The 12,803-nt window shown below is 39.6% G+C and overlaps 1 pseudogene; it reads left to right on the forward strand.

Moving 5' to 3' along the window:
* Positions 1-10,260: 10,260 nt before the first annotated feature.
* Positions 10,261-11,246, forward strand: LOC126513139 (40S ribosomal protein SA-like; annotated as a pseudogene).
* Positions 11,247-12,803: the final 1,557 nt, after the last annotated feature.

Below are 12,803 nucleotides of genomic sequence, written 5' to 3' on the forward strand. Positions count from 1 at the left end.
AGATATTTTTAAAAGTTTTAATATAATATTATTTCGGTGTGGCTTCTTTTCTTACTTTTATCCCAAACAAAGTAAAATGTGTCAAATTCTTTAATTAAGAATTATTTTTATTACTTGACTTTTTTTCGGTTAAGAATGTTTTATTGTCACTATTTTGATCAACTCTGGTGTTTTTCCCCTCTTTAGACTGGATCTTTTAAAAAATAAAATATTTGTGTTTCTTTTTTTTTTTAAATTGAGGATTTTAGGTATGCCCATACTGTGTTTTCCTCAAATCAGCTCTGTATTCCCGCCCTGGTTTTCACTTTGCTTGCCACAAGTGTGTTATTATGTGTTCTCCACTCTGTCCTCTGCATTTTGGGAGAAGGTACATGAGACTAATCTCTGCATCCTTGAGGAATTATTCATTTTACTTCACTGAATCAATTGGGAGGTGAATGTCACATTTTAGGTTTCTTGAAAAAAATTTTACCCCCTTCCGTCGTCACTTACGACTTGATTACCACAAGGTCTCTTGCATAGGTAGGACCCTTCTTAAACTGTGCTGGGAGGCAGATGTCTCACTACCGATGGTTCAGAGAAACTCAGGGCCTCATTGCCTCTTTAACCTCCCGAACAACAGAATGTGTCAAATGTGGAAACAGAGACACATAACGTTTTCTTCCCTTTCTTTATGTTCCCACAAAGAAGTCAGTTATTGCCACGACACTGAATTATGCTACTGGAGGCCCATTCAGCAAACTCACATTCACCATCCATACCTACCTTTTTTTAAAAGACTTAGACATAGTTGAACAGATGACTGTAACCACAGACGTATTGACTCAGGAGGCAGTGCACTAAGTAAAATAAGCCAAACGATGGGGCTCAGACAGTGAGATATAAAGCACCATGGTGTTCTTACTTTTCTTTCTTTCTTTTGTTTTGTTTTGTTGTTTTGTCTTTTGAGCTCTTTGGTCATAGCTTTAGAATTATTCACAATTACACTGGAAGCATTTGCAATAGTTTTTTGTCAATCTTAGTTTGTTTATTTTACTTTTACTTTTCAAGTTTGGCCCATTTCTGAATCATAACAATTATAGGGAAATGTGGAAATATTACAAGAGGGTGATAACTAGGTATCATTTTAAGGTAAGAAAGGTCTTCTGGGATGCAAAACCAACTAGATGCATCTTTCTCCAAAAAGTTCAAAGCAAATGGCTCAGTCATATAAATGAATGTGTATTACATTTATTTTTCTTTAAGACAGAATTATAAAGCATTTCTTCCTGAAGATTTAGAATTTTGCTGTATTTGAAGCAGATAAGACTATAAGTTAGTTATGTTAAATGTCTGTCAATGTCCTTTAAAATACGGTTTAAAAGTTATACTGTGGCACCAGTTGAGAAGATTCAAAAAATTTATTTATTTTTATTTTTTTAAAAAAAGAAAAAAACTTTCTTTTTTCCATTATACAATTCAAGTTCCCATTCCCTCTTCTCCACCCATTCCCTCCACTCATCCCCCCACCTCCTATTCACTCCCCAAAGAGGGCAAGGCACACTGTCCTGGGGAAGGTCCAAAGACCTTCCCACTACATCTAGGCTGAGCAAGGTATCCATACAAAGAGAACAGGCTCACAAAAAAAGCCAGCACAAGCAGCTGACATAAATCATGGTGCTACTGCCAGTGGCCCCTCAGTCTGCCCCAGCCATGCAACTGTCCACCACATTCAGAGGAACTAGTTCAGTCTCATGATCGTTCCTTTCCAGTCCTGCTAGTGTTGGTGAGCTCCCATTAGCTCAGATTAGAACTAGAAAATACCATCCTGAGTGAGTTAACCCAGACCCAAAAAAGATGAATATGGTATGTACTCATTCATAAGTGGATACTAGCTATAAACAAGGGATCTTGTGGCTATAGCTCATGATCCTAGAGAAGCTAAGTAACAAGGTGAACCCTAAGAAAAATATATGTAGATCCATCTGGAAAGTCGAAATAGGCAAGTCACCTGACAAAATTGGGAACATAGGGTTGGGGAGAGAAGGGAGGGTACAAGGAGAAGAGGAATGGAGAAGGCGAGGAGTGGGGAGAACTTGAGGGATGGGATAGTTGAGATGGAGGAAGAACAGAGATGAGAGCAAGAAAAGAGATATCTTGATTGAGGGAGTCATTATGGGGTTAGCAAGAAACCTGGCTCTAAAGAAATTCCCAGGAATCCACAATGATGACCCCAGCTAAGACCCTAAGCAATAAAGAAGAGGGTGACTAAACAGACCTTACCCTGTGGTCACATTGATGAATATCTTAAATATCACCATAGAACCTTCATCTAGCAACTGATGGAGACGGGCAGGCCCGCAGCAGAGCACTGGACTGAGCTCCCAACGTTGAGGAGTGGGAGGAGTAAGAATATGAGCAAAGGGGTCAAGACCATGATGGGACCATCCATTGATTCAAAGAATTTAAGGGGATATTCTATGTGAGATTTTCTAAAGATAAATGAGCAAAGTGTATGCCAGTTTCTTTTTTAGCTAAACATTTCCCTAAATGAGCAGCATACGATTATCACCACTAGTAATTTGGTAGTTCCAAATCCTGATGGTAGACTAAAGATGTGAGAGAAAATGAATTTGTGATATGGACATGTGCAAAGCAAAAAGAAAGAAATGTCAAGAGTGTCTAAGAGGAAATGAGTTGGAATAGGATGTGGAAGCTGACGGAGATGTGACTTGGAGTATTAGCAACCGAAATCAGGCATTGAGAATCCGGTAACAATTAATATAATCTGACCACTTATCTCTCTGATCCTCTCTTTCTTAATCCTTTAAATGACTTCATTATGAACAGCCATACTTCAAGCTTGCTTTCTCGGGCAAATGAAAGTCTATAATTATTCATCATAAGAAACTGAAGTGAAAACAACATACATAGTTCTCACACATCCTACAACATGGATGATCATGGAAAATAGCATGCTAAATGAAGTAAACTAGACTTGAAAGGAAAACATATTGCTTGAGTCTACTTATATTATATATCTGTAATAGATGAATTCATAGAAAAGGGAATTAAATTCAAAGTGAGCAGGGCCTTAGGAGAGAGGGCATGAAGGGTATTGTTTAGCAGACTACACAATCTTGTGCATGTAAATAACACCACAGCATGCTACACTTTCAAATTATTAAAATGATTGGCTTTATCCTTTATGGATTTTCATATATAAAATACATTCTAACGTCCAATTTTACTTCTTAATATACACATACTCCTTGAACTATTTTTAAACTAATAGTTATATTTAGGTTGGTGTTATGGTGATTTGCATGCATTACCACAAACAAACTAATAAAATGAGCAATACTAATAGTCATTATAAATATCCTGCAAACATTTATGTAATGATGCTCAGGTCTTCAGTCATTATAGCCACAAAAGTATTTAGGAGGTGATTATTCACCCAACAGAAATGAAATCTCATCTCTCTCTTCAAAATGAATCTTCGCAACGTGGTTTATAAATCTGCACTACAAAGGTGCACGTGATGATCAATCAAAATGTGTTCCATATGTGAGCTTCCCACTGATAGCTATGATGAAAATGGATGTTGCAATATATATCTCTATGTTATCGCCACGCAGGAAGCATGAGTCATGAGAGCGTAATTGAAAAGGCTCATCTCCAAGCTCATTCAGGAGCTTGACCATCGCCGGCTCTCGCCTGAATTCCCCTCGAGTGTAGAGACTACCGACCCGACAGTCCCTACATTTATCGAAGCCTCTTCACCTCATGAAACCTGAGGGGAAATGTTGCTGCTTTTCTCTTTTGGCTCTTCTCTTCCAAAACCCAGTGTTTTCGCTTCAACGTTCATGAAGCAATCTCATTCCCAAAGGGAGCCTGACATCACCAGCCCACTCCCATTGTTCCGCCTCTCAACAGTTCCGTGATAAATGCACGTCCTACCCCAAACACAAAGCTGACATGGCTTCAGACTAAGCCTGGGGAAGAAAAGAGTCAAGTCAATTCCCTAGACCCTCATAATTTTCATTTGTTGAATATTTTATCTCAGATGAATCATTTCATTGGTTGTACTCACTTCCTTCCTAGTTTGATAAGTTAATTTCAACTTTATTAGCCCAGATTTCAGATGATTTACTGTTTTATTTTAAATCAGTTGTTTCCCTGGTTCCAAAATGGTCTCATAAATAAAATCTTTTATAAGAAATTTAACTCAACACGTATTTTAGAGTGTCATATTCTATAAAAGTAGTCTATGTGGAAGTATTATAGTGAAGGTGACAGTTCTCAACCCTAAAAATTTAAACCAAATGGGAAAACTTAGATAGTATAAGTAATATCTTAGGTGATTTAAAAATTCCCTTGAATACAAGGATTTTACACAATTATGAATATCTTGCCAAGAGATGTATTCTTTATGACCAACATTGTAGCAAGGTTATAGTGTTTATTATCACCCCTTTAACCTACTATATTGGAAGGTTCTCTAGGGTAAATGTTCTCTTAATTTTTTTTTCTTGCATCCCTGGAAGCAATAAAATTGTTCAGACAGGATTTTAGACATATCCTGACTGGAACAAATATTTTGAGATTGGGCTTCCTATTTAGGAAATACGTTCCCAAGTTGCAAAGATTTTTTTTAGTGCTTATTTTTAATATGCTGTATTCATTCTACAAGCCTGATCCAGTAACTGAAAAGTCACGGCGCGATGAGTAACTGCATCTGGGTACTGCCAACTAGACCAAGTTAGAAGTCAGTGTGAATCCAGTTCTCCTTAGCAACAGGGTACCCTGAACGAGAAATTCATTTAGTTCACTTACTGGAGGTACAGATAACAAAAGCTAACATCCAGTATTTAAAAATGGCTAAATAAAACAGCATCAATTTTTTTCCACAAAAACAGAATTTAAAGGGTGTTGGCTGAGCCTCATTTAGCAGGAGGCTAACGGAGATACACTATTGTCATTAATACCAGCATATAGATGTTGACTGATGATTGATTACAATTATAAACGTGTTTATCATATGACTGATCATCAGAGCAACAGCAACTCTGAGCACTAGAGATGAAGGAAATGAGACACCGATGTAGGGGCCACTCTCAGGGGGAAAGGATAAAGAGATAGCCTCCGAACCCTGACTGTCTAGCCCTGGACAGCTTATGGCCAACCACAAAGGCTTTTCCAATGAGAGACACAACAGTGAATTTCTGAATCTGGCATAAGCACCCACATTTCATTTAATTTCTACTGGGGGAAGGTGATTTTATTCCCAAGAAGGATGCAGAGTAGAAAATCCATAAAGCTTGGTTTTCCTGTAGTGTAGTTTCTGCTGCTGCTGCTGCTGTTGTATGCTTGTTTAGAATAATAGCCTCTTGCCCTCACCTCTCCCCATCTTCTCCAAGGAGAAAAAGAATGAAGACACCTCCGGCCGGTGAGACTGAGGAACCAGGGTGTTGCCTGTGTTGTTGACAGTGCAGCCCCAGCCTCTTCAAACACCATCAGCTCTCTTGTATTGACAGCCTCTGCCGGGGAAGCTGTTTGTTGCCCAGCAGATCTGTGACCAGGTTGGGAAGTTCAACACAGGAAGAAGGGGAGAGGATCTGATCTTGCTTCTACGCTATCTATAATAATTCTAATGTGATGAATTTTTTAATCAGATTTTATTTGAACTCATCAAAGTGCAGGCAGGGTATGATTAGGGATTGACTTCAAGTTCTAATGATAATTGAGTTTGGCAAATTATGAGAGCATTTTAAGCTTCACTTGGGAAATGAACTGCAATGAACATATGAATGATCCTTTTGTGTCCAGAATCCATCTTTATTTTGCTCTTTCTTGGGTGTGTCTTCCAACACACAGCTATGGAGGTGTGCTGTCTGCATTCATTCAACTTTCATTTAAAAAAAAAAAGAAAATGAGAAGCTTCTAAAAGTATTAGTTGCTTTTCTGTTGCTGTACTAAAAATACCATGGCCAAATGCAACTTAAGGAAAAAGGGTTGATATTGGTTCCATAGTTCCCGATGGCACAGAAGGCATGGCATGGCAGCAGAAGGCAGCGGGTCACATTTATTGGCACAAAGGAAGCAGAGCAGGAATTTTGAAGGCTATACTTTAGCAAAGCCTAACCCCAGTAAATTACTCTACCTCCTAGGAAACCCACACCCTCCAGAGACTTTCACCAAGGGGAGGCAAGCGCTCAAGTACCTGAGCCCGTGAGGGACATTTCCCATTCAAACTGCCAGATAGATAGTAGCACTGAATTCTCAAAATACAGAAATGTATATATGTGCACATAGGCAAACACTCAAATAAATGCAAGCTGGAGCTCCATAGTCTGAAAATCCTAAGTGCTCCGAAGTTCAAACCTTCTTGAGTACCAATGTGGCACCACAAATGGAAGGTTTACACTTGGGGTGACAGGTTTCAATCTAAATAAGCACAACAAAAGTATTGTATAGAATAGCCTTCAGGCTTGTACAAGGTGTATATAAAATATAAGTTGGGGGGGGTGACTGAGAAGATGACTCTGTGTCTAAAAGCACTTGTCACTCTCTCCCAGAGAACCTGGGTTTGATTCCTTGCACCACCGTGGTGGCTCACAACTATCTGTAACTCCAGTCCCAGGCATACAACACCTTCTTCTGACCTAGGCAGGCACCAGGCACACATGTGGTACACAAACATACATGCAAGAAACACACACACATTTTATTCTTAAACCTGCATATCATCTACAATGCTTTATCACAGACATTCAAATGTTCAAGATAGAAATGGAAATGAAGTCTGAAGATTTCTTCCCTTAAGAACCTCAGATAGATATGTAGGCTATGAACCCATAGACAATGAGGCAGAGTGAGGCCATCAGGGAGGGAAAGAAAAGAAAAATTTAAAAGATAGCTTGGAACCAATCAAATCCTGGCTCTAGCATTACCGATTAACTGATTTTTTTTTTTTAAGATTACAAAATGTCTTCAAGACTTAGGTTCACGTCTATAAATTTAAATAGTGTTACTTCATTCTATGATTGACCTGTTAATAAACAAAACAGCTTACCACCATGTTGGTACTATTATATTATTATAACAACACAGTTCAGTATTGATCGGCCATTCTTATCTACAGATAGTAGAAAAATAAAATAATACAATTTAATGATAATGAGGCCAGCAAAAAAGCAGACTTTGCTTTAAATGAATTAAACATTTTAATAATTATTTGTTTTATAGTTTTATTCCCACTATTTTTCTTTGCTTCGGAACATTTTTTAATTGTGAACATGGCTTAGAGTTCTTGCAGTCCCCAGTGAACACGATTATTACTGACCCTCTCAACTGTGGCCGATTTCAGATACAGCAGTTAAGAGACTATCTCTGCTTTGGATCCTAATTACTGAAGATAGTGTGATAAAATACAGACTTGGTTGCTAGGATATACAGCTTTAAGGAAGCACAGACATCACCTTCTATGGCATGGTGGACATGGTTTAGTTGGCAGCTATCACAGAACCCAGCAACAAAAGAAAAACAATCAGAGACTGCTCCTGTGTGTCAAGCCAACCCAAATTTCCTTTGCCACAGTGTTACTGTGGGTTTGAAGCCACGTGATAAATCACACAATGGGGATATTCAGAACCAGGTACTCAAAATAATATATAACCATCATCAAGGTCTCTTAGGAGGAGGATTACTCATCATGGAAACTTCTCTTTACAACAGATGAAGACCACTACCGACAACCACAACCAATCAAAATGTGAAACTGTGGAGCCGGATCTCAGGGGATAAATCTATAAAATACTACTGCTTGGGAAACATTGCTTAAGGTGGTGAAGAAAGACGGGGAGAGTCAGAAGACCAGAGTATTCTGTGAGGCTCTGAAGCCAGAAGCTATATCCATAAAGTCTTACAAACACGACTGCCTGGACATGAGACGAACAAGGACATCAGCAACAAGCTGGCTAAAGTGGGCAGGAGATAAAGCCAAAGGCCCAAGAGGCCTTAGTCCCACACACAAAGGCTACTGAGCAGGAGAAATAGTCTTCCCCGAGAAAGAACACAACAGCTGTTTATCCAATACCAAATGGTCAAACCAGAAAACATAATGAACGTAATATGATACAGGAATTTATGCAAACATGCATATACATATATGTATGTAATAACAATTATTGAAAAAAGAGACCAGGAATTTTATAGAGAACAAGGAGGGTTATATGGAAGGGTTTGGACGGAGAAAGGGGAAGGGATAAATATTGTAATTATAATCTCAAAAAAAAAAGAAAAGAAAAAATTAAAGAAAAGGGAACCAGGAATGTTCATCTCTGTTATTGGTCTCAGGTTCCTGTTTTATGTTTACAGAAACCTCACAGAATTACAAAAGAACGGTTATGTCTTTAGTTGGTAACTACAGTGAAATGTTTTACCAGCCTTCAAAAGGAGAGCAAGCAAAAAGATAAATATCCCACAATAAACTGTAACAAGAAAATATTCTGTTAGTATGTGTGTTTGTTAAATTTTAGCTAAATTAGAAGTCAGGTAAAAGACATAATTAAAAGTTACAAAAGAAAACTACAAAATAGAATAAGTAAGATGAGGAATGAACATATTCATTAAGCATAATGTAATCTGAATTTTTACACAACTTAAACATCCTGCAAAAACACTGGACTACATGGAGAGATGTTAGTATGCATTGTAATGTCTATTCCACTTCATATTTTCAAAGAAAATTTGGAAAACTCTCACTATGCTCCTGGCCCTTGGACTGTTTTTATTATCTTCTCTCGATTGGTCCTACGCCAATGGTTATTTTTCAAATGGGAAAGCCAAGAAGTAAAGAAATTAACTCTTCATGATAGAAGCATCACAACTACAATTCTTAAACTCTGAACACCCAACATGGAGGTTCTTCTCTTCTGGAAAGAAGGAGTTGTTTGTTTTGGGAGCACAAACAGAATGACATCAGAACATACAGTTGTGTTCCACCTTTCCCCTTCCGTGTGGGTTTTGAATGGAGGATGCCTGGGATCCTTGCTGACAGAGGCGTAATAGAAATGCCTTCTGGTCTCTCTGGTGTGGACTGTGGTCCCTTTTACCTTTGAAGTCAGAAGAGGAGGGATGGGCTCCTTGAGTCTTTAAATAGATTTTATTTTACCTGAAGTGGCCAAGCTGACTTCTCGAGCTTCAAAGGCCTTTTCGACCCACAGGCAACCTCAGTGTGGGTGTTTTCAACACGGCCCTGACTAAGGGAAAGACACTGTGCCATCTAGTTCAGTTCAAAGCTAAACAAGGTGTTCTGGTGCCAGTGACAAGGTAAAACATAAATGAAAATGAAATTTTTATTCTCTTTAAAATATTTGCCAAAGTAATCGCTCTACAACCATTACTAGAAGGTTTAGCTGATTAGATTCTAACACCTCACCCAGTAAAATGCTAACCAAAATTATTCTATTTATTATGTATACAATATTCTGTCTGTGTGTGTGTCTGCAGGCCAGAAGAGGGCACCAAACCTCATTACAGATGGTTGTGAGCCACCATGTGGTTGCTGGGAATTGAACTCATGACCTTTGGAAGAGCAGGCAATGCTCTTAACCACTGAGCCATCTCTCCAGCCCCAAAATTATTCTAAACATAAGAGCGAATCCACTTTCATTGATGAGTTTATGTCAAAATCACTCTGGTGCAGTCGTCTGTCTATGCCTGTCTCTTGGGTTTAGAGTTGAAATATCTAAATGCTGGTAGAAAAGTTAAAACTGCAGAGTAACAAAGCAAACATAAGAGGAGGTTTTGACAAAAGCAAAAAAAAAATTGGTAGCTAATTAAAATTTTACTTCAGACAGGTTTTCTCAGAATGTTCTAGACTCCAGCTTTCACCATTGCCTAAGAATTATTTGGGCTAAGTTAGTCTCCTTCTAACTTCCTTTGGATCCCAGCTGAGGCAGGGTTTGAGACTCAGAGGCGGGGTCAAACGTGTAGTCAGAGCCTTGGACAGGATCTCTGAAGCTGGAGCGAAGTCTGGCTTCGTTGTTTTTCTGTAGTTTTGAAACCAGCACAAAACATCAAAATTGCACATGTTAATGAAATGGGTGTTCCCAGTGATGTTTCAATTCATGTGTGTATTGTGTAATGGTTAAAACAGATTAAGTATACCTCCTTACATAGTTATCCTTCTGCTTTTCCCACACTGCCCTGAGGCAGATTCATAGAGTGACCTTGTTCTTGATTCCCTTCATAACTTAAAGGGAAATTCACACAATGTCCAGAGCCCTAAATGTCCTGAAGATCATGGAAGAGTGTGTCCTGAAATTCCTTTCTGCAGGTGGCACCAACCTGGACTTTCAGATGGAGCAGTACCTCTACAAAAGGAAAAGTGATGGTATCTGCGTCATAAATCTGAAGAGGACCTGGGAGAAGCTATTAGCTGCAGCCAGGGCTATTGCTGCCATTGAAAACCCTGCAGATGTCAGCATCATCGCCTCCAGGAACACTGGGCAGCGAGCTGTGCTGAAGTTTCCTGAGGCAGCTGGAGCTTCTCCAATTGCTGGCCGTTTCACTACTACCACCTTCACATGCCAGATCCACACAGCCTTCAGGGAGGCACGGCTTCTAGTGGTGACTGATCCCAGGGCTGACCACCAGCCCCTCACAGAAGCGTCTTACGTCAACTGCCCCTGTTGCCCTGTGTAACACACACTCACCTCTGCGCTATGTGGACATTGGCATCCCGTGCAACAACAAAGGAGCTCACTCAGTCGGTCTGATGTGGTGGATGCTGACCGGGGAAGTACTCCGCATGCATGGCACTATCTCCGGTGAGCACCCATGGGAGGTTGTGCCTGATCTTTACTTCTACAGAGAACCGGAGGAGATTGAGAAAGAGGAGCAGGCTGTTGCTCAAAAGGTTGTGACCAAGGAGGAATTTCAGCGTGAATGGACTGCTCCAGCACCCAAGGTGACCGAGTGTGTAGGTGCTCTCTGTACCCATGCAGCAGCTCCCTACTGCAGGCTGGAGTGCCCAGCCAGCCACTGAGGACTGGGCAGCAGCTCCCACAGCAACTGAGTGGGTTGGAGCCACCACTGAGCTCCTCCGTAGACACCTGAGCAAAGATGAAAAAGGTGGAAGGAAAATAAAGTTCCTACAAGCTGAAAAAATATATATTTATCACTTCTTCTTAGTGGAAAATTTCAATATCCTCCCTTCCAGGTTTGTTAGCTGTACAGTTTTGAGTGAGCATCTTTAGACGGTCATGTGAAATATCACACCAGCACGTCAGTCTTAATCTCAAAGTAGCTCAGCAACCGTTGGCCACTCTTTCTCCTTCTGTCTCATGCATCCCCAGCCTTCACCTTTGAGAAGCACCACCTTACCCATACCTTCTATGTGAGCAACAGTTTTAAAATTAAACATGAATGGGCTCCCTAAACATTGTAGTCTCCTTTTCTGTCCATATCATCACAGATGACTGACTTTTCTTCACTTTGTAACTGAATATCCCAAAATACGTATTTATTTCTGTGTCAGTTAATAGACCTTTATGTTGACCCCATATTTTGGTGACTGGAAATAGAGTGTCAGAGAAAGTATCTCTCAGCAAATGGCACTAGAGATACTGTGTATCCCCTGTACAAGTTGATGTCAGACTTATTGAGAGCATTTGCCTATTTCTCCCAATGTGTAAGCCAAGACTGCTCATTCATTTCCTGGCTGCCCAAACCCGAATAATAATACAAAAACTATATTAATCATAACACTGTTTGGCCAACAGCTTAGGCATATTTCTAGACAACTCTTACATCATCTATTATTTTATGTTTTACCACCAGACTCATGGTTTGTTACCTCTTGCGTCTTAGGTGGTTACATGGCATCTGCCTCCTTTGGCTGCTACATGGCGTCTCTTTGACTCCACCTACTCTTTCTATATAATCTTCCAGCCTGGCTATACCTTCCCTGCCATAAGCCAAAGCAGCTTTATGCATTAACTGATAAGAACAACACATATGCAGGAGGACATCCCACATCACAAACGTCACTACTTCTCATAACCAGTGTCAAATATAGGTACACTACTTTGTCAAAAATCTATAGGTGCTCAAGGATCTGGGACAGTGGGATTACATTGCTATACATGCTTTAATGCTAGAATGAAGAATTTTGAATGTTTTTAAATGTTTTGAATGTATTTTTGAATAGATACATTTCACCTAACTTATATAGCTCATGATGCATACATATTGAAATATCACAGAACACTCTGTAGATAGTACATATTTAGTTTTTCAAGTATCAGTATTAAAATTAACAAATTAAGGGATGCTACATCTGGGCATTGAAGTTAAACATTTTAGATGACATTCAGCGATCTTCATTGAACTCAGCACACCAAGTCTTAGCTTAGCGGAGGGGATGGTAGTGGAGATTTTCTCTCTGTCTGCCCCTCACTGTGGGACACTGCCAGCAGCAACTTGCTGTTGTCTCCCTTGGAAACCTCTTGAATCTGGAGTACATTTCAGTCATTTACCAAACATGCTCCACATGAATTATTCCAAACCATGTTTACTTACTTGGACCCAAAATCCAGAAGATGGACAAGGCACACATGGCCTCAGAAAGTGGAAAAAGCCCTCCCTGGAAGCCAACCCAGTGTGTGCGATTTCTCCTCCAAGAAGTTAAGTCCAGGTTTTAACCCTCTGGCATTAGATGTAGCCACACAACACAGTATATTGAATTATGAGACTGCTTTTGCTTTTTGGGCAAAGACATGTAAATAAATGAGCAGGATCAACAAAGTTAATAT

The sequence above is a fragment of the Alexandromys fortis genome, unplaced genomic scaffold (assembly GCF_014885135.2).
Source record: "Alexandromys fortis isolate MF-2015 unplaced genomic scaffold, M_Fortis_MF-2015_v1.1 scaffold_17, whole genome shotgun sequence".
Taxonomy (NCBI): Eukaryota; Metazoa; Chordata; class Mammalia; order Rodentia; family Cricetidae; genus Alexandromys; species Alexandromys fortis.